General features: G+C 42.1%; 1 long non-coding RNA gene across 1 annotated transcript; it reads right to left on the bottom strand.

Annotated features, from left to right (window-relative positions):
* Positions 1-604: 604 nt before the first annotated feature.
* On the bottom strand, positions 605-21,938 carry LOC126075133 (uncharacterized). Its single transcript, XR_007517119.1, has 3 exons — positions 21,905-21,938; positions 1,669-1,788; positions 605-629 (listed from the first exon to the last, which is right to left on the bottom strand). It is a non-coding gene; the product is annotated as an uncharacterized LOC126075133 (long non-coding RNA).
* Positions 21,939-22,520: the final 582 nt, after the last annotated feature.

Below are 22,520 nucleotides of genomic sequence, written 5' to 3' on the forward strand. Positions count from 1 at the left end.
GACTGTGGACCTAAGAAAATGTGGGTGTGAATTGTACAATGTATTGTACTGTATTCTGGGAACACTATTTTGCTTGGGATAATCACTCTAGAATTAGAGACTCAGTCTATTTCCACCTAGTGCCTCCACCATTTTCAGTATGGGGTTTCCAAGGTTAGTGTGCATGGATGGCTGTATTAAGCTGAAGGGGGCAAGGTTGGAGGATGGCACACGAGATGATTTCACAGGCCAGGCCTGGAAATAGTGCTTATCATTCAGCTCATGTTCTATTAGCTAATGCTCAGTCATATGGCTATCTCAACAGCAGAGGAAGCTGGGAAATGTAGTTTAGCTGTATGCCTATGTCTTAGGCTGGGTTTTCTAAAGAAGCAAAACCAGTAAAGTGTATAAATATATACAGAGAGATTTATATCAAGTAAACAGTTCACGCGATTGTAAGGGTTGGAACAACCCAAGTCCTTGGATCAGGATAGAGGCCTTTCCCAATTCATGGAGCTGCAGAAGCTGGTGAACCCAAGATGAGCAGATCAGAGAGCAGGGCTTCTGCCCACAGGCTGCGATGGTTGAGGAATCCCCGAGGTCGGTAGGCATGACTGCAAAGTTTCTCCTGAGTCACATAGCAGCAGGGGCTGGTGAACCCAAGACAGGCAGGTTGGGAAGCAGGACTCTTGCTCAAAGGCCGTGAAGATCAGCGAATCCCAAGATGGACAGGTGTCATGGATTGAATAATGTCCCCCCTAAAATGTGTGTATCAGCTTGTTTAGGCCATGATTCCCAGTACTGTGTGGTTGTCCTCCATTTTGTGATTGTAATTTTATGTTGAGAGGATTAGGGCGGGATTGTAACACCACCCTTACTCAGGTCACCTCCCTGATCCAAGGTAAAGGGAGTTTCCCTGGGGTGTGGCCTGAACCACCTTTTATCTCTCAAGAGACAAAAGGAAAGGAAAGCAAGCAGAAATTGGGGACCTCATACCACCAAGAAAGTAGCACCGGTAGCAGAGCACATCCTTTGGACCTGGGGTCCCTGTGCCTGAGAAGCTCTTTGACCAGAGGAAGTTTGAGGACATGGAACCTTCCTCTAGAGCCAGCAGAGAGAGAAAGCCTTCCCCTGGAGCCGTTGCCCTGAATTTGGACTTTTAGCCTACTTTACTGTGAGGAATAAATTTCTCTTTGTTAAAGCCACCCACTTGTGGTATATCTGTTATAGCAGCACTAGATGACTAAGACAGAATTTAAGCTGCTAGCTCAAGTCCCGAGACCAGAGGTCAGACAGCAGACAGCTGCTGGATCCAGAGCAAGCCAACAACCTTTGCAAGGCAAGCAGAAAAAAGGAAGTAGATGAAGGAAGGCAGAGAGATGAAGGCTGAGGGGTTGGTGAGCCACCACAGGTCATCCCCCCAACCTCTCCCTACCCCCCACCCTGCTGGTACCACTCAGCAGATTCCATCGTGGGTGGGGGTGATCACACATCAAATTTCAACAAGGAGGTGATCACAACATTATATAACTGCCAAAACACAGAATCATGGCTCAGCCAAGTTGACACACAATCTTAACCATCACAGCCTATGACGAGGAAGAACAGGATTTAGTGATCAGCTCACAGTCTCTGCAACAGTCCACTCTTCAGGTCACCAAGTATCAATTTCACTCTTCTTCTACTCACCTCCTTCTCAAGGGTCACATCCAAGTGCCATCCAGGCACGACATTCAGCTCAAATTCCAGAATTTCTGGGTGTTGTGTAGTATTATCCATGTTGCTCCTCATAGTCTGGTGACCTATGAGCTAACAAGAAAAGTGATCTGAACACTGCCTCTTCCCTCCCTCACAGAGCACCTCCCCCCCACCAGATACACATATAATAGTGGACTAACTGACTGAAATACAAACTCACATTCAGAAAACAGAAAAATGGAAGATGTACTGTAGCCATTGGACAATTGCTATTGGGAAATTCTGCTGGGCAGACATTGTGAAGACCCCGCTGTGGGGAATAATCCTTGATTAGATCTTAATATTACTCTTTTGGAAGAATTCTCTTGTTCATTGTTCTCTGGACCCAGGCTTTGCTCTCCGAGAGCTCTTTCTTGTTTATTATTCATAGCCATATCTGAAGTGGACAATGAATGCTGACCTCTCTTGGGGGCTGTCTTAGGCTGGGCTCTCTAAAGCAACACTAGCTTCTCTATACATATATAGATACACAGAAAAAGAAAGAGAGGAAAAGAAAGAGAGAGAGAGAGATTTATCTCAAGGAAATGGCTCACGAGGTTGTAGAGGCTGACAAGTCCCAAGTCCATGGGTCAGGTGTCAGACTGGAGGTTGATGAACCCAAGATCAGCATGTCAGACAGCAGGCCACTGGCTCACAGGCTGTGGAGGCTGACAGATCCCCAAGCAGGCAGGTAAGCTGCTAGCTCAAGCCTCAAGAACCAGAGGTCAGATGATGAAGAGCCAGTTGCAGGATCCAGAGTGAGAGCCTTGCTGGAACATCCATTTATATACTGCAGGCAGACCACACCCCCGAGGAAACTGCCATTCAACTGATTGGCTGCTGATAGCAGATCTCATCATGGAGTTGATTACATCATCACATAACTGACAAGTTATATCATAACTGCCAAACCACTAAGAATCATAGCCCAGCCAGGTTGACATACAATCTTAACCATCACAGCCCACCCCTTGTCAACTTGGCACCTGTACAAATCTCCTTCAACCATACATAATGTCTAAATAAACACAGTTATAAAGTCGTGCTTGTGTTTACATGATATAACAAACACGTGTACAACTGAAAACACGCTAATCCATTTACATCTCATATTTTATAAGTGAAAAAAATATTTGATGCACAAATACAAGGAAGAAATACTCATAGCAATTACAGTCCTTATTTCTGCAACTGGTCACTGGTCATAGCTGGTAATTAGAACTACCTTCTTCTACCACCCATTTTGTACTCCCTTTACACTCAGCAAGCATCTCAGCCGGTGGTGGTTCTTTGCCTGGTAGGGTGACCCAAACATTGATTCCTGAAGGGTCCGGGCTGTTAATTGACGTTAATTGAAATTGGGTTGCTGTACTTTTCAATTGACTTTAATCACAGGGTATTGTAGTACTAAGAGACCACCTAAGGGATGCCCTGTATTCCAGGCATACTCTTCTTTACCTCCGTTATACTGTAACATCAGTCCGATTTTCACTTGGTAATCAGGATCAATTATAGCAGCCAATATGGTAACTCCCTATTTGCCTGTTGATCCAGAGGCATGAGGAACCCATAGTAGCTGGGTGGCATTCTTAACTTCCAGTTCAATGAAATCAGTGATATGTCTTCAGGTTGGAACATTCTTCTTTTTGGAACTGAGACTTCTAGACCAGTAGAGCATAGGGTCGTGGGGACAGGAAGCAAAATTTTTGCAAGTGAGTCACTAGGGGTAATAGTGAGCGGTGCCACTCCCATTTTGACCCCTTGATTCCTGAACTTACGAATCCTGGCTATGGGAGAAACAGCACCATATGTTGGATGCTGGTTTAGAGCACATACAGCCTCCTGGAGAACATTACACCAACCCTGCAAAGTACTGCCACCTAGCTGATGCTGTAGAAGGCCATTCCATCATTCTATCAAGCTAGCTGCTTCAAGATGATGGGGAACACGATAAGACCAGTGAATTCCTTAAGCACGGACCCATTGCCATACTTCAATTGCTGTAAAGTGAGTTCCTTGATCCGAGGCAATGCTGCAAGGGATACCATGACAGTGGATAGGGCATTCTGTGATTCCACGGATGGTAGTTTAGGCAGAAGCATTGCATGCAGGGAAGGCAAATCTGTATCCAGAGTAAGCATCTATTCCAGTAAGAACAAAACACTGCTCTTTCTATGATGGAAGTGGTCCAATGTAATCAACCTGCCAACAGGTTGCTGGCTGATCGTCTCGAGGAATGGCCATACTGGGGACTCACTGTTGGTCTCCGCTGCTGGTAGATTGGGCACCCAGCAGTGGCTATAGCCAAGTCAGCCTTGGTGAATGGAAATTCTTGTTGCTGGGCCCATGCATAACCTCCATCCCTGCCACCATGGCCACTTTGTTCATGAGCCCACTGGGCAATGATGGGAGTGGCTGGGGAAAGAGGATGATTGGTTTCCACAGAAATACCCAAAGTAATTACAGTTCTCAATTCTGCAACTGGCCACTGGTCATAACTGGTATTTAGAGCTACTTTTTCTACCACCCATTCCGTATTCCCTTTATACTCAGCAAGCGTCATCCTATCCCCTTGATTGTTAAAATCCTCCTCTGCCAAGGTCACCTTTCAGTGAGCATTAAATTGACACAAATATTTTCACTTCTTTGGCCCATTCAGACAGGTCTATCCACAACCTCTTCCCCATACCTCCTTTTCACCAATTTTTGAATCATGTTCCTTGCAAGTCCCTCATCATTCCAGTCAAACCATTGGCCAAAGCCCATGAATCAATATACAGTCACACATTTGGCCATTTCTTCTTCCAAGCAAAGTGAACAACCAGGTGCACTGCTGGAAGTTCTGCCCATTGGGAGGATTTCCCTTCACCACTGTCCTTCAGCGAGGTCCCAGAAAGGGGATGTAGTGCTGCCACTGTCCACTTTCAAGTGGTTCCTGCATATGGCACAGAACCATCTGTAAACCAGGCACAAGTCTTCTCTTCCTCAGTCAACTGATCATAAGGAACAACCCATGAGGCCATACGTGCAGACTGTGAGAAGGCAGGAAATGTGACAGGAGTGGAGACCATGGGCTTTTGGGCCACTTCCTCATGCAACTTACTTGTGCTGTCAGGTCCTGCTTGGGCCCAATCTTGTATATACCACTTCCATTTAATGATGGAGTGCTGCTGTGCACATCTGACTTTATGACTCTGTGGGTCAGACAACACTCAGTTTGTGATGGACATAGCTCAGATCACATGGCGACTTGGTGGCCCATGGTTAAGCATTCAGTCTCTACTAAGGCCCACTAACAAGCCCAAAGCTGTTTATCAAAACTAGTTATCTGCAGAAGATGGCAGAGCTTTGCTCAAAAATCCTAAGGGTCTGTGCTGTGATTCACCAATAGGGGCCTGCCAAAGACTCCAAACAGCACCTCTATCTCCCACTGACACTTCAAGCACCATTGGATCAGCTGAGTCAAATGACCCAAGTGGCAGAGCAGCATGCATGGCAGCCTGAACCCATTGTAGAGCCCTGTCATCTTCTGGATCCCACTCAAAACTAGTAGGTTTTAAAGCCACTTAATAAATAGGCCACAGTAGTATACCCAAATGAGGGGTATGCTGTCTCCAAAATCCAAAGAGGCCTACCAGGCTCTGTGCCTCTTTTTTAGTTGGAAGAGGGGCCAGTTGCAACAATTTATACTCCACTTTAGAAGGAATATCTCCATGCGCCCCACACCACTGTTATTGTTTTTGTTGTTAGGTGTCATTGAGTTGAGTCAGTTCTGACTCATAGCGACCCTATGCACAGCAGAATGAAACACTGCCCAGTCCTGCACAGTCCTTACAATCGTGTTATGCTTGAGCCCATTGCTGCAGCCACTGTGTCAATACACCTCATTGAGGGTCTTCCTCTTTTCCGCTGACCCTGTATTTTGCCAAGCATGATGTCCTTCCCCAGGGACTGATTCCTCCTGACAACATGTGCAAAGTATGTAAGATGCAGTCTTGCCATCCTTGCTTCTAAGGAGCATTCTGGTTGTACAGACTTGTTCATTCTTTTAGCAGTCCACGGTATATTCAATACTCTTTGCCAACACTAGAATTCAAAGGCATCAATTCTTCTTTGGTCTTCCTTATTCATTGTCCAGCTTTCACATGCATATAAAACAATTGAAAATACCATGGCTTGGGTCAGGCGCACCTTAGTCTTCAAGGTGACATCTTTGCTTTTCAACACTTTAAAGAGGTCCTTTGCAGCAGATTTGCCCGATGCAATGCGTCTTTTGATTTCTTGACTGCTGCTTCCATGGCTGTTGATTGTGGATCCAAGTAAAATGAAATCCTTGACAACTTCAATCTTTTCTCCGTTTATCATGATGTTGCTTATTGGTCCAGTTGTAAGGATTTTTGTTTTCTTTATGTTGAGGTGCAATCCATACTGAAGGCTGTGTTCTTTGATCTTCATTAGTAAGTGCTTCAAGTCCTCTTCACTTTCAGCAAGCAAGGTTGTGTCATCTGCATAACTCAAGTTTTTAATGAGTCTTCCTCCAATCCTGATGCCCTGTTCTTCTTCATATAGTCCAGCTTCTTGGATTATTTGTTCAGCATACAGATTGAATAGGTATGGTGAAAAGATACAACCCTGATGCCAACTTTCCTGACTTTAAACCACTCAGTATCCCCTTGTTATGTCTGAACAACTGCCTTTTGATCTATGTACGGGTTCCTCATGAGCATAATTAAGCGTCCTGGAATTCCTATTCTTTGCAATGTTATCCATAATTTGTTATGATCCACACAGTCAAATGCCTTTGCATAGTCAATAAAACACATGTAAACATCCTTCTGGTATTCTCTGCTTTCAGCCAGGATCCATCTGACATCGGCAATGATATCCCTGGTTCCACGTCCTCTTCTGAAACTGGCCTGAATTTCTGGCAGTCCCTTGTCAATATACTGCTACAGCCATTTTTGAAGGATTGTTAGCAAAATTTTGCTTGTGTGTGATATTAATGATATTGTTATATAATTTCCACATTTGGTTGGATCACCTTTCTTGGGAATAGGCATAAATATGGGTCTCTTCCAGTCAGTTGGCCAGGAAGCTGTCTTCCACATTTCTTGGCATAGATGAGTGAGCACTTCCAGCATTGCATCTGTTTGTTGAAACATCTCAAATGATATTACGTCAGTTCCTGGAGCCTTGTTTTTCGCCAATGCCTTCAGTGCAGCTTGGACTTCTTCCTTCAGTACCATCAGTTCCTGATCATATGCTACCTCTTGAAATGGTTGAATGTCGTCTAATTCTTTTCGGTATAATGACTCTGTGTATTCCTTCCATCTTCTTTTGATGCTTCTTGTGTCGTTTAATATTTTCTCCATAGAATCCTTCACTACTGCAGCTGAAGGCTTGGAGTTTTTCTTCAGTTCTTTCAGCTTGAGAAATGCCGAGCATGTTCTTCCCTTTTGGTTTTCTATCTCCAGCTCTTTGCACATGTCATTATAATACTTTGTCTTCTCGAGCTGCCCTCTGAAATCTTCTTTTTAGTTCTTTTACTTCATCGTTTCTTCCTTTTGCTTTAGCTGCTTGATGTTCGAGAGCAAGTTTCAGAGTCTCCCCTGACATCCATCTTGGTCTTTTCTTTCTTTCCTGTCTTTTCAATGACCTCTCGCTTACTTCATGTGTGATGTCCTTGATGTTATTCCACAACTCGTCTGGTCTTCGGTCATTAGTGTTCAAAGCGTCAAATCTATTCTTGAGATGGTCTCTAAATTCAGATGGGATATACTCAAGGTTGTACTTGGGCTCTTGTGGACTTGCTCTGATTTTCTTCAGTTTCAGCTTGAACTTGCATATGAGCAATTGATGATCTGTTCCACAGTTGGCCCCTGGCCTTGTTCTGACTGATGATACTGAGCTTTTCCATCGTCTCTTTCCACAGATGTAGTTGATTTGATTCCTGTGTGTTCCATCTGGTGAGGTCCATGTGTATAGTCACCATTTATGTTGGTGAAAAAAAGTATTTGCAATGAAGAAGTCGTTGGTCTTGCAAAATTCTGTCATTCAATATCCGGAATTGTTTCTATCACCGAGGGCATATTTTCCAACTGCGAATCCTTCTTTGTTTCCAACCTTAGCATTCCAACCACCAGTAATTATCAATGCATCCTGATTGCATGTTCAATCAATTTCAGACTGCAGAAGCTGATAAAAATCTTCAATTTCTACATCTTTAGACTTAGTGATTGGTGCATAAATTTGAATAATAGTCGTATTAACTGGTCTTCCTTGTAGGCATATGGATATTACCCTATCACTGACAGTGTTGTACTTCAGAATAGATCTTGAAATGTTCTTTTTGACCATGAATGCAACACCATTCCTCTTCAAGTTGTCATTCCTGGGATAGTAGACCATATGATTATCCAACTCAAAATGGCCAATACCATTCCATTTCCATTCATTAATGCCTAGGATATCGATGTTTATGCGTTCTATTTCACTTTTGACAATTTCCAGTTTTCCTAGATTCACGCTTCTCACGTTTCAGGTTCCAATTATTAATGGATGTTTGCAGCTGTTTCTTCCCATTTTGAGTCATGCCACATCAGCAAATGAAGGTCCCAAAAGCTTTACTTCATCCATGTTATTAAAGTCAACTCTAATTTGAGGAGACAGCTCTTTCCCGGTCATCTTTTGAATGCCTTCCAACCCGAGGGGCTCATCTTCTGGCACAATATCAGACAATGTTCTGCTGCTATTCATAAAGGTTTTCACTGGCTAATTCTTTTCAGAAGTAGACTGCTGGGCCCTTCGTCCTAGTCTGTCTTAGTTTGAATGCTCAGCTGAAACCTGTCCTCCATGGGTGACCCTACTGGTATCTGAATACTGGTGGCATTGTTTCCAGCAACACAGCAGCACTCAAGCCCCCGTAGTATGACAAACTGACATCCACCAGTGGATCCCCAGAAATTTCAATGAGGTGGAAGGTGCCTGAATTTTTTGTCAGATTAATTTCCCACCCTCTGGCACACAAATGTCTTGCCAATAAGTCTAGCGTCATTGATACTTCTTTCTTACTAGATCCAGTCAGCATAATATCATCAGTCTTTTAGTAGACTAGTGTGACATCTTATGAAAGAGAAAGGCGATCAAGATCTCTGTGAAGTAAATTATGACATAGGGCTGAAGAGTTCACATACTTCTGAGGTAGGACAATTAAGGTGTATTGCTGGCCTTGCCATTTGAAGGTGGACGGCTTCTGGTGGTCCTTCAAAACAGATATGGCATTAGCCAGTGTAATAGCTGCATACCAGGTACCAGGAGGTGTATTAATTTTCTCTAGCAATGAAACCACATCTGGAACAGCAGATGCAATTCGCCACTGCCATGGATTGAATTGTGTCCCCTCAAAATATCTGTCAACTTGGCTAAGTCATGATTCCCAGTATTGTGTGGTTGTCTACAATTTTGTCTTCTGGTGTGATTTCCCTATGTGTTGTAAATCCTATCACTATGAATGTAATGAGACAGATTAGTGGCAATTATATTGATGAGATCTACAAGATTAGATAGTGCCTTAAGCCAATCTCTGTTGAGATATAAAAGAGAGAAGTGAGCAGAGAGACATGGAGACCTCATACCACCAAGAAAGCAGTGCTGGGAGCAGAGCACATCCTTTGGACCTGAAGTTCCTGTGCTGAGATGCTCCCAGACCAAGGGAAGGCTGATGACAAGGACCTTCCTCCAGAGCCGACAGGTAGAGAAGGCCTTTCACTGGAACCAGCATCCTGAATTGGGACTTCTACCCTACTGGACTGTGAGTGAATAGACTACTCTTTATTAAAGCCATCCACTTGTGGTATTTCTGTTATAACAGCACTAGATGACCAAGACAATCACCACCTAGTTAAGTTTTCAGTAATCCACTGTCATTCTCTAAGATGTGTTTTTTGCACAGGCCAAATAGGCAAATTGAATGTGAATGTGCTGGGAATTACCACCCCTGCATTCTTCAAGTCCTTGATGGTGGAGTAATCTTTGCAATCGCATCAGGAATGCAGTATTGCTTTTGTTTGCTATTTCCCTAGGTAGAGGCCATTACAATGGCTTCCACTTAGGCTTTCCTATGTAATAACTCTTATTCCACATATCAGGGATCCAATGTGGGGGTTCTGCCAGTTGCTGAGTCTATTCCAATTATGCATTCTGGAACTGGGGAAATCACTACAGGTTGGGTTTGAGGACCCACCGGATCCACTGTGAGATGGGCATGAACTAAGATTCCATTAACAGCCTCACCTCCACATGCCCCCACTCTGCCTGGTAGGCCACGGTGGCATTTTGAGTCTCTTGAAATTTGTGTTAGTTCAGAGCCAGTGTCCAGTAATCCCAGAAAAGTCTGATTACTTCCTTTTCCCCAATGAATAATCACTCTCGTAAAAGGCCATAGATCCCTTTGGGAAGCCTGGGAGAAAGATTAACAGTATAAATTTTTTGGAAGTGTAGTGGCGTCCTTCCTCAAGAGGACCTGGTCTCCCCTTTATCCAAGGGGTTGTGGGTCTATAAAGTGGCTCAAGTCTGGTACTTGATTGAGGAGCTGTGACTATTCTAGTGATTCAAGTTAGACTGCTGTTCACTTGACCTAGAATTCTTCTGCTTGTTCAGATTGAGTAAATATTTAGTAGGTTCCCCATGTATTTCACTCTTAGGGACACCATGACTAAGTAGCCCATCCCTTAAGTCCACCCAAGTCAGACTATTCTGATTACTGTTTTGACTCTGCTGTTCATTATTGTAACTCTGCCCACTTTGTCTTTGAGGATTGAGGGCTAACACTTGTTCCCTACCACCATGTGGTCCAATCTAACCCATAGTAGTTAGGTATATTAATTCGGTTAGGGAAGTTCCCACTGTCAAATCTGACTTACATAAGATACCAATCACAGCAGGCTTCAAGGATGCTGGGGCTCCCTTCACAAATTTGGTCCTCACTGTTGTGGTAAAAGGTTTGTTCTCTGGGGACTCCACTTGTGGGTCTATGGGTTCAACCTGATAAATTAACTCTAACATCCCAATTTCCCTAAGCCTTTGGATACCTTCTTCTACAGTATACCAAGGCAGGTTTGGTATTTCAGCTCGATTTAGTATAGACCACCACTTAATCCATGTTTCAGTAGACCAACCAAATAAACTGTTAGATCCTTTTCTAAACTCTGTAGCTGAAACATTGAATGAAGAATCTGCTTAGTGGGCCCATATTAATAAACTCAGACTGATCCAACTTTATATTCCTTGCACCATTATCCCACATCCTTAATAACTATTTCCACACAAATTCCCCAGGTTTCTGTTTATATATATTAGAAAAATCAAGCAGTTGTTTTATAGCATAGCATACCTCCTTCTGGGTCACACTTTGTACTTCACCTCCTGGGGCTTGCTGGAACATAAGTCTAGTCAAAGGTCTAGAAGCAAAAATGGGTGGTGGGGTGGGTCCAGGGAACATTCAGCAATGTCTTGTAAGGCATCTACCTCAGGCGATGCCCTAGAGAATGCCCTAGGCACCACCCCAGGCAATGTCTCAGACAAAGACCCTTCAGGCATAGCTGTGTTAATTTTATCAGATGGGGGTGGAAAGGATAAGTATTTTACTGGGGAAGGTGGCTTATAAGAAAAACATGGAGTAATATCTTCAGATGGAAGTAAGAGAGCTGGTCCTTTTGGCAGGAGCGATTCTACTGAATTTAGGGGCTCAGTGTCCCCAGCTTCCTGATTACTTGCCCATATGTCCCCATTTCAAGTTTCAGGATCCCATTGCTTACTAATTAATGCCCTTACTTTAGCTTCAGACACCATTGGACGTTGAGAATTCAGTTGGTGTTGTAATTCAGCCACCCTTATGATAAGACTCTGGGTTTGGTTTTCAGCAATATCAGCTCTGTTACTATGAGAAATAAGACTTTCAGGGCACAAGTGGCAACTTTGAGGTAGTTTATGCAGCGATTAAGCAGTGACTCTGAAGCCCTGCTCTCATCTCTTTCACCACTTCATCTAGCAAAGATAGCATGAATTGACCAGCTTCCTTATACTTCTTTTTTTCACAAAATTGTAGAAAAGTATGAAACATGCGATCACCCAATACTTGATCTATTGGTGGTGATATTTTGCATATTTCTATTGCCACCTCACACCATGGATTAGCGGTGCCCCCTTTACTACTGGAAGCAGAGTCATCAACATGTCTAAAACTAACCAGCTTTGAGAACCAATTTAGAAAACTCATCATTACACTTTTTTTTCTCTAGAACCACTCTCTGTACCAATTATCTTAGACTGGGATCTCTAGAAAAGCAAAACCAGTGAAGTGTACACACCCATGCCACACACACATATGTACACATGTATGTTGGAGCTCTGGTGGCACAGTGGTTAAGACCTTGGCTGTTAAAAGGGTCACTTTGAGTTGGAATCGACTCGGTGGCAACAGGGTTTTGGTATATATATATTATACGTATATACAGAGAAAGAGAGAAAGAGAGACAGACAGACAGAGGTAGAGAGAAAAAGAGAGAGAGATTTATTTCAAGGAAATGGCTCACGTAGTATAGAGGCTCGCAAGTCCCAAGCCTGTGGGTCAGGTGTCAGGCTGAAGGCATTTCATGACTTACAAAACTGCTGGGGCTGATGAACCCAAGATCAGCGGGTCAGACAGGAGGCCATTGGCTCACAGGCTGCGGAGGCCAATGACTCCCAAGATTGGCAGCTAAGCTGCTAGGTCAAGCCCCAAGAACCAGAGATTAGATGATGATGAGCTGGATGCAGGATCCAGATTGGGATCCTTGCTGGAGCATCCATTTACATACTGGAGACAGGCCACACCACCAAGGAAACTCCCTTTCGACTGATTGGCTGTTCATAGCAGATCTCATCATGGAGCTGATTACATCATTACATAACTGCCAAAAACACTGAGAATCATGGCCCAGCCAAGTTGACACACGATCTTAACTATCACTGGGGCTATACAGCTTTTCCAACCTATTTCTTGCTAGTGAAAGTGTTGGGGCCCAAGGATTGCTTCAAGGTTTGCCAGTCACAAGTTTTTAATATATTGCTTTCCACAGCTTCAGATCTATTTTAATTCTAGCCAGTTTCAAGTGCCAGTAGCTAAATCCAAAATTCCTTTCTAGACATAATTCTTAAACCTGATTTATTTGCTTTTCACCCTTTCTCTCTCTATACTTAATGGAGGTAATCTTAAGGCCATCTGAAATAGACTTGGGAGAAGAGACTTATCTTTGTGCAAGAATGAATTCTAATGGGCCTTTGCTACTCAAAGCGTCTTTAGTTTCATCTTCTTGTTTGAAGTCTAGAAGAAGTTGGATTTTCCAACCATTCAAGATTCCACATTTCTGGACTCTCTATTCATTTTCTTTTCTGCTGTAAACCAGCCAATTCTTTTTTGAGCGAACTCATCTCTTTCTTGTTATGCTTGCTAAAAGCAGAAAGTAGAAGCCAATATACATTATCACTTAGACTATTTCCAATTGCTTTCACTACAGCATAGCTTTAGTGGGCATATTATTTTTCTTCCAAGTTGCCACAAGTAACTATTTTACTAAAAGTTTTACCACTACATTACTTGGTCTCCATCTTTCCAGCACCTCACCACTGCCTGGCTGCTAAGCCATGATATATATTTTAGTTAAGGCAGCAAACCAGTTCAAGGTACTTAGTTTTATATTAGATAAGGAGTCCTGGTGGTGCAACGATTAAGTATTTGGCTACTAACTGAAAGGTTGGCAGTTTGAACATACCCAGTAGCTCTGGGAGAGAAAGACCTGGTGGTCTGCTTCTGTAAAGATTACTGCCTAGAAAACCCTATGGGGGCAGTTCTGCTCTGTCACATGGAGTCACTATGAGATGAAAATCGACTAGATGGCACCTAAGAACAAGAAGATAACATTAGCTCCTGTAACTGATAAATCTGAAAATCTAAGTGGTTTTTGGCCAAATAAAAGTTTATTTCTCACTCACTTAAAGTATAGAATGGGAGTTCCTCATCAATGGGCAGCTCTTCTGTAAGTAAAGATATCATCTGCCATCTTCAACATGGAGCTTCCAAGGTAGCTATAGGTATTAATGTTTACTCATTTTACATGAAAATCTGAAAACGTTCCCTAATATTCTCAGAAACAGTTCTGCTCCTTAAAGATTTGGTAGAATTCTATTGTAAAAATACCTGGGACTAGTACTACTTTTTTTTTTTTTTTTTTTGGAAAAGCTCTTTGACAAGTTTCTCTTTATTTTTCAGTGAAATTGAATTGATCATTCCAAAATGTGGTGGCTTAAAACAGTAAAAATTTTATTTGCTCACCTTTTGTGAGTCAGCAATTTGGGCTGGAATCAGTTGGTCAGGTCTTTTGCTGGTCTTATCTGGAATATTATATGGTGGCAATCATCGGACCAGCTGGAGGCAGATGGTCCAAGATGGCCTTCACTTATGACTATCAATTGGTGCTGGCTGTAAACTGGGCCTTCAGCCTTTCAGCAGACTTGCCCAGATTTCTTCACAAATTGGAAATATTCCCAGAGGGTAAGCCCCAATATACAGGTTGTCTTCAAGCTTTTGCTTGTATAATATTTGCTTATGTCTCACTGGCCAAAGCAAGTCATGTGGCCAAGTGCAGAATCGATGTGGGAGGGAACAGACTACACAAGGGTATGGATACAAGGAGTGATTTATTGGAGACCATTATTGTAATAGGAAACCCTGCTGGCATAGTGGTTAAGAGCTACGGCTACTAACCAGAAGGCTGGCAGTTTGAATTCACCAGGCAATCCTTGGAAACCCTATGGGGCAATTTTACTCTGTCCTATAGGGTTGCTGTGAGTCAGAATCAATTGAATGGCAACGTTTTTTTTTTTTTTTTTTTGGTAATAATTGACCATACTTTCTATTTCTTCTGGGGTCAATTTTGATGGATTATATTTTCTTAGAAAATCATATATTTCATCACACAAAAGCATTACTTTCCCTACATTCTGGGAGTATTGGTGGTTGACAAGTCTCTGCTAAACCCTCTTTGGGTTTGTCTCAGCTGAAGATAGCTGCATTGTCCAAGGTTATGTCTCCTTCCCAGGGGCAGCTTACCTCCAAGGCCTGGTTGCTGTGGGATTACAAAGGCCTGACCCCTCACCTCAATTTTAGACAATCCTGAAGGGCCATCCAAGCTCCAGAACTCCCTGTAGAATCAGCAGGGACCTTTGCTGTGACTGCCTGGCAGTTCAGTTTCTCCCTTTGCCCAGTCTTGCTTTCTTTGCTTTCCCACAGGTGTTGATCCTAGAGATGGCCTCCAATAAAGTTTGTGCATGCGAATTTTCATATTAGAGTCTGTTTCCTAGGGAATCCAACCTGTGACAATAGAGTTATGCAAAGTAGTGTCATAATTTAAAAAAAAAAAACTCCCTTTGATTCTGTGATTATTTCTCCCTTGTAATTTCTTTATTTTGCATGTTAATGCTTTTCTTCTTTTATATCATTACTTCCTGTCTTAGGCTGGGTTCTCTAGAGAAGCAAAATCAGTGAAACATGTATATGCACACACACACACACACACATTTATATTTATTTCAAGAAAATGGTGCACATGGTTGTAGAGGCTAAAAAGTTCCAAGTCTGTGGGTCAGGCTGGAGGCTTCTCCTGACTCACCTAGCTGCAGGGGCTGGTGAACCCAAGATTGGCAGATGAGAGAGCATGCCTTTGGCTCACAGGCTCAAGAGGCTGATGAATCCCAAGATCAGCAGGTAAGATGGCAGGCCACTGGCTCACAGGCTTGGAGGCTGATGAATCACAAGATCGACAGGTAAGCTGGTAGCTCAAGTCCCAAGAACTGGAGATCAATCAGGAGCCAGCTGCAGAATCCACAGTAAGCAAAAGCCAGTGAGCTTTGCCAGAAAGTCCACATATATTGGATGCAGGCCACACCCTCAAGGAAATTCTCTTTCAACTGACTGACTGCTCATAGCAGATTTCATCACGGAGGTGATTACACTGTGTCAGATCTCATTATGGAGGTGATTTCATCATCACATAGCTGCCGATCTGTGTCATAACTATCAAACCACTGATAATCATGGCCCAGCCAAGTTGACATACAACCTTAACCATCACACTTTCTTTACTAGATTTGGTACTGGTTTATTTTCTTATTTTTTCCCCAAAGAACCACATTTTTGATATACTAGTTTCACTATTTACTAATTTTTGAATTGGACATTTAATTTATATTTTCCAGTGATAAAAGCATTTAAGGCCATGTTTTCTGGTTTTATTGCATTGTCATCAGAGGATGTTGCCTGTATAGTTTTTGGAATTTATTGTAGTTCTCTTTGTGGCCAAATATTTTGTAAATTTTCATGAATGTATCATAAGTACTTGAAAAGAAGTGTATTATCTATGATCAGGGCACAGAATTTGATACACAGCAGTGAGCTCCACCTTACAGATTCTTTAGCCTGACTTATTTTTTTGTCCACTTTATCTTAGATTGAGAAAAGTGATAAAGATTCCTAATATTAGTCTATTTCCCCTTTATGAAAGTTCTTCTTGTTATTTATAAAAGTTATATCTTCCCTGGAAATTGTATCCTTTAGCATTATAAAGTGTCCTTCTTTTTCTCATTTAATGCTTTTAGGCCTGAATGCATCTTGTTTGATATTAAATTATGATAACTACTTTCTTTTTGTTTGCATTTGCCTGATTTATTTTGTCCATTCTTTTATTATCAACTTTTCTGAAATACTTTATTTTAAACGTGTCTTTTGTGTATAGCATAGAGAGAGGTTTTGCTTTCTGATACAAACTGAAAATTTCTCTTAATAAGCGAGTTAAGCCAATTTACGTATATTGATATGACAGATAAGTTGGGTATTAGTTTTGACATACAATTTTTTTATATTTACTGTTTTTATATATAACTATATAAAATATATTAAACACTATAGATATTAAAATAGTTGTATATAGTCTCATTTTTGTTTTAGACTTAGTTCTATAGTTAAGCATTTTCAGTGCTCTCTGCCAATCCTTTGGCTGAAGTTTCCTGAATTTGAGGTAATTTTATATGACTGTCATTATATTGTTGGAATTGTTATCCTTTCAATTGCCCTCACTGCTTCATAACCTCTGGTGAGCTACATTGGGTAATGTGGGTGGATATATGTAAGATGGGGGGAAAAAAACAAGTAGGGAATATACATGTATATATATACACATGCACATGCATATATGTGTACATATATATACATACCACACACACACATATACACATATATATGTATACACACACACATATATATCATAGTGTATATATACTATAGACACGAGCCCTGGTGGTGAAGTGGTTAAGAGCTCAACTGCTAACCAAAAGATCAGAAGTTCAGACACCAGCCACTCCTTGGAAGCTCTTTGGGACAGTTATACTCTGTTTTACAGGGTTTGAATTGGATTGAGTTCTGTCCCCCCAAAATATATGTATCCATTGGCTAGGCCATGATTCCCAGTATTGTGTGATTGTCCACAGTTTTGTCATCCAACGTGATTTTCCTATGTGTTGTAAATCCTACCTCTATGATGCTAATGAGGTAGGATAGGTGGCAGTTATGTTAATGAGGCAGGACTCAATCTACAAGATTGGATTATGTCTTGAGCCAATGTCTTTCAAGATATAAAAGAGAGAAGCGAGCAGAGAGACAGGAAGACCTCATACCACTAAGAAAGCAGCACTGGAAGCAGAGTGCACCCTTTGGACTCGGGGTTCCTGTGAGGAGAAGCTCCTAGTCCAGGGGAAGATTGATGACAAGGACCTTCCACCAGAGCTGACAGAGAAAGCCTTCCCCTGGAGCTGATGCCCTGAGTTTGGACTTCTAGCCTACTAGGCTGTGAGAGAACATACTTCTGTTTGTTAAAACCTTCCACTCGTGATATTTCTCTTACAGCAGCACTAGATGACTAAAACAGTCGGTATGAGTTGGAATGACTCGATGGCAATGGTTTTTTTTGTTTTTGTTATAATTTTTTTTTATTCATATGTATAGTCTTTCACTTTGTGGTCTGAATTCTTTACTTTTTTTTTAAATTATAGTTCTTCCAACATTTAGGAAGGTTTTTGTTCGAGTGGTTACATTTAATATCCTTAATCCCCCTTTTTTTTTAGACAATATGTATTGATTCTCTTCCATGAACGACAACAAAATACTAGTTTGTAACTTCTCTCCCTTCATCCCCTCCTCCTCCACTTCTAAGTTTCAGTCAATATTATCTTTCTTAATGTTTACTCTTTCTGCCCTTAAATATCCTTAACTGTCTACTACTTGATTTGTTAGCTTTAAATGACATCCTTTAATTTCTAGCTATTACATAAGAATCAATCAGTGAGAGTGAGATTATTCTACTTTTCTCCTTTTTTCTCCCATTTTATTAGTCGTATTATTTTACATTGTTCTAACATCACCCCATTCCCACTTTTGTTTTACTTTTAGTTTTGGAGTTAACTAGGAGTCCTTGGGTGGTGCAAACAAGTGCTCGATTACTAGCCAAAAGGTTGGTGGTCTGAACCCACCCAGAGGTGCCTCAGGAAACGGGCTTGGCGATCTGCTTCCCAAAGGTCACAGCCTTGAAAACTCTGTGTAGCAGTTCTGCTCTATACACATAGAGTCACCGTGAGTCTGAATTGACTAGACGACTAACAACAACATATTCAATGCTCACCACTAGTCCTTTTGCTGGTTATAGGAATTTGAAGCACTTCTTTTTTTTTAATGGCTGTCATTCTACTTTTGGAGTATTGTTATCCTTTCATTTGATCTTACTGCATAACTTCTCTTGAGAGATAACCAGTAATGAGGCTAGGTGTATGTTGGGTGAGGAATAAACTATGAAATAGAATGTCAGTCTTGGGCAGAGTGGCTTTGGAATTAATTTGACTGAGCTAAAGTCTTTACCTATTTTTGAGACTCCTGGGAGAAAAAATCTATGAAAAAACCCATGTTCCAATCTGATTCACAAAGGAGCAATGGATATTATTGGGGAACAGTCTCATGATAGGGAGCAGGTCTGTCTTTACAGGAATAGTCACATCCTTGGCTGATTACAAGTTTAATGGTTACCTAAGGCCAGTGGGGAAACCCTGGTGGCTAGTGGTTAAGAGCTATGGCTGCTAACGAAAAGGTTGGCGGTTCGAATCCACCAGGTGGTCCCTGGAAACCATATAGGGCAGTTATACTCTGTCCTATAGGGTAGCTGTGAGTTGGAGTCGACTTGATGGCAACAAGTTTTAAGGTCAATGGATTAAGAAAATAATCTGGAAATGCTTGTCCTCATTTTATCATGAGGGGACTTGACACTCCTGACTCTCTTCATGGCATGGAAGAGTTATTTGGTATGTGGTGAGGGTCTAACATCCATTGATCCATGTTTTTAGATAGGGTCAAACTAATCTATAATAAGTGCAAGAACCTCTTCCCGTCTCAGCTTCAGGGTGTGATTGCAATAATTATGGATGAATGTTTGCTCTACAGCCCCCAACAATCCCTTAGGTAAGCTGATCCAAGGTCTATACTTGGAAGTGGGATTGTATTAATAAGCCCGTTACTCAACAAATCTAAAATGATATTCTCCAATCAGCTTTAACAATAATACATCTGAAATTTGATCTTGTATTCTGTTGTCACAGAGCCCTGTTGGCGCAGTGGTTAAGTGCTTGGCTGTTAAGCGAAAGGTTGGTAGTTCAAACCTACCAGATGCTCCTTGGGATAAAGATGTGGCAGTGTGCTTCTGCAAGGATTACAGCCTTGGAAGCCTTATGCGGCAGTTCTACTCTATCTTGTAGGGTCCCTATGAGTTGGATTCAACGGGATACAGTTCTTCATTCAGGGCAACTTTTAACCAAAACAGCTCTCAGCTTCTCGGCTGTGACCACAGGCAGGCAGCCCTTCTCTCGGCCATACCACTGCTAGGCCTTCTTTTGGCCACACCTGCCACCAGGTCTTCTCTTGGCCTCCGTCCTGCTTGGGCAAGTGTTACAGCTCTTTAGCTCTGCCAACAAGTGCCTGGAGGCACTTCACTCCACCTTCCTGCCTGAAGGTGCTTACCTCTCTCTTGCTCTGTGGGTCAGCAAGCCCACTGCAGCTGCCTTGCCCTGATGGCCGGGTTCCTGCCACTTATACTGCTGCAGCCATTTCTCTGCTGCTGGGCTCTGCTGTAGTTGCCACTATTTCTTGCTGTCTTCAGTGTTACAGCTCTCTTTCTCTTCTGCGTCTAGGAGGTTCTCAGCACAGGGACCCTGTGTCCAAAGGATGTGTTCCACTCCAATCTCTTCTTGGTGGTAGTGAGGTTCCGCTTAACCTCTGCAGGATTTGTCCTTATGTAAGCCTACTCCTTGTCAATTTCAGGGCATGGTCCTCCCACCATGTCGATGAACTGCTCAATCCCCTTGGTAGGCCACAGTCACTTAATTTGCATATTAATAGACCAATTCCCTGCAAGGTCACTTAATCCTATTGGGTAGTTTTACCTACCCTATTTGCATAGTAGACTGACCAGTCTCTGCAAGGTGCACCAAATAGACCAATCACAAGGCAGGCTGTGGCCCAACCAACTATTTTTGGTAGAATTATCAACCCAAGGCCAGATACAAGAGAAACTCATTATACCGTAGACCTTTAATTCTGTCTTCTGTGCTTTATTTCTCTGAGCTCAGAGTATGATTATCGCCACTCAAAATCTAATAGTAACAATAATTTCTTCCACAGATATTTTTTGACTATCTGCTATGTGTGGCACAGTGATTGAGAGCTACAGCTGCTATCCAAAAGGTCAGCAGTTTGAATCTACCAGCCACCACTTGGAAACCCTACGGGGCAGTTCTACTCTGTCCTATTGGGCCACTGGGAGTCGGAATCGACTTGATGTCAATAGGGTAACTATATGTCAGGCACAATTCTAGGGCCTGGAGATCTAGCACTGAGAAAGCTGAAGTCCCTGCCCTTATGGAGCTTACATTCTGTCTTGCAAAGTCCTCAGAGCAAACGCTAGCAGGATCACTTGATGTGGGATAAAACCCATGAGCAGAAGAGTCATCAGGTGAATGGTTCCCCTGAGGCCATGTTCATTTTTTGGTTTATTTTCTCTCTGTCGTTCAGATATTGAGTAATTTCTATTGTTCTGTCTTCCAGTTCATTGATTCTTTTCTCTGTCCCCTCCATTCTACTGTTGAGCCTACCTACTGAGACTTTTATTTTAATTATTGTATTTTTCAGTTCTAAAATTTCTATTTGGAATTTCTTTATATCATCTATTTCTTTTCTAAGGCTTTCTATTTTTTTCATTTGTCTCGAGTGTGTTCATAGTTGCTCACTGAAGCATTTTTTAAATCATGGCTGCCTTACAATCTTTTCCGATAATTCTAACATTTCTGCCATCTTGGTGTGGCATCTATTGTCTTTTATTATTCAGTTTGTAATCTTCCTGGTTCTTGGCAGGATGAGTGATTTTGGATTAAAACCTGGACGTTTTTATGTTTTGTTGTGAGACTTTGGATTTTATTTAAACCTTCTGTTTTAATTGGCTTTCTTTGACACCACTCCAAGAAGGGAAGAAGGAAATCACTCTTCTGGTACCACCATCTGGTTACTGCCAGATGGAAGTAGAAATCGAGGTTCCTCATTTGGCCACCATTAATACATGAGTAGGAAGGGGACTCCTCATTACTGCTATGTGGGCTGGGAGTGTCCTGGCTCCCCACGTGGTCTCCACTTACATCTCAGGGGAGAGACGGAGCTGTGGCCTGTGGAGATAAAAGTTCTGGCTCCCTATTTGGGCTTCTTTGGTACCACCCTAGTGGGGGAATTGGGGTGCTTCCTTATAGCCTCATAAGGAGAGAAGTCTCTGTTTCCTACTCAGCCTTCACTGGTGTTGGTGGGGCCATAGTTTTTTCTTTCATGTTTAGTTGGAGCAGAGTAGTTACTGTCTAAAAGTTTCTGTCTTGGTAGGCTGCCCCTTCCCCCGTCCTAGAGAGAGCAGGTCTTTGTTAGAGCTCTTTTTGTCTGCACCCATTGGTGTTGCTGTGTTGCCGGCTTCTCTAGCACCCAGTCTGGGATATATGAGGCAAAAAGAAAACCTAGATTACTCACTGCTGTGTTGTTCCTTGGGTCCTGAGGTCCTTAGCTGGTCTGCCTTCTTTTCTCCATCTTTCAGAGTCTTCTTATGTTTGTTTTATATATCGCGTCTACGGTTTTTAGTTGTACTCAGTGGGAGAAAAAGAGAAAAGCATGTCTACTTCATCTTCCTGGAAGTGAATTTCCCCTGTCAAACTAACAAAACAAGCAAAAACTGAAACACATTATTTATCTGTGTATGCTGTAGATATTTGGTTGAAAAATACTGAAAAGAGAGTAAAACCACTCATTTGAAGAAATTCTCCAAATAAAAAACCTTATTTTGTTTTTCTTTTTTTCCTTCTTCCCTTCCATTCTTTGGGGGTGGTGGGAGTAAGGGATCAATGGGTTCCCAACTGGATTTTGGCAAGGGTGACATATTGTGAAAATTCCCTGGATTTCTAGAGGTGGTAAGATTCTGCTACAAGCATGGGTAAGGGGTGTCTGTAACACAGTCCTGCTTTTGGTTAGGCAAATCCCCTGCTGTGTAGCTATAGAATGGTTAGGTATTTTGTACTCAAATGTAGATGGGTTATGCCGGACATAGCTGATTATATCTAGATATCACTACTCTGAACACTTTTAAAGCCAA

This window comes from Elephas maximus, chromosome 4, assembly GCF_024166365.1.
Source record: "Elephas maximus indicus isolate mEleMax1 chromosome 4, mEleMax1 primary haplotype, whole genome shotgun sequence".
Lineage (NCBI taxonomy): Eukaryota > Metazoa > Chordata > Mammalia > Proboscidea > Elephantidae > Elephas > Elephas maximus.